Here is a 400-nt window from a genome sequence, read left to right on the forward strand (position 1 = left end):
GAAAATGCATAAAGAAAATGCCCAACAGACAATCGATGGAAATCCATCTAAAACGAAATAGGAAATACAATTGTTCAGAAAAATAAAAACGATCAAACGAAAAATAGGTTTCAAAACATTGCTTAAAAAGCTTTGGTTATTGAACACAGAAATAATTTAAGAATTAACAAGTTAGCTCATTTTATTTTCATACTTTCAACGAATGAAGAACGAATTTTTTTAAACGAATACATAGTTAAGTAAGGAACTTCTAAAATAATGAAATAATTCAACTTAAATATTTTCACCTGTTTGCATTTTTTTTTTTTAATGAAAATGGTTTATAAAGTTATTCTATGTTGCTTGGTTTCTTAATTTCAACTGATATTTGTGAACAGATATCATGTAAACAAACCAACGA

The sequence above is a fragment of the Mytilus galloprovincialis genome, chromosome 2, assembly GCF_965363235.1.
Source record: "Mytilus galloprovincialis chromosome 2, xbMytGall1.hap1.1, whole genome shotgun sequence".
NCBI classification, from domain to species: domain Eukaryota; kingdom Metazoa; phylum Mollusca; class Bivalvia; order Mytilida; family Mytilidae; genus Mytilus; species Mytilus galloprovincialis.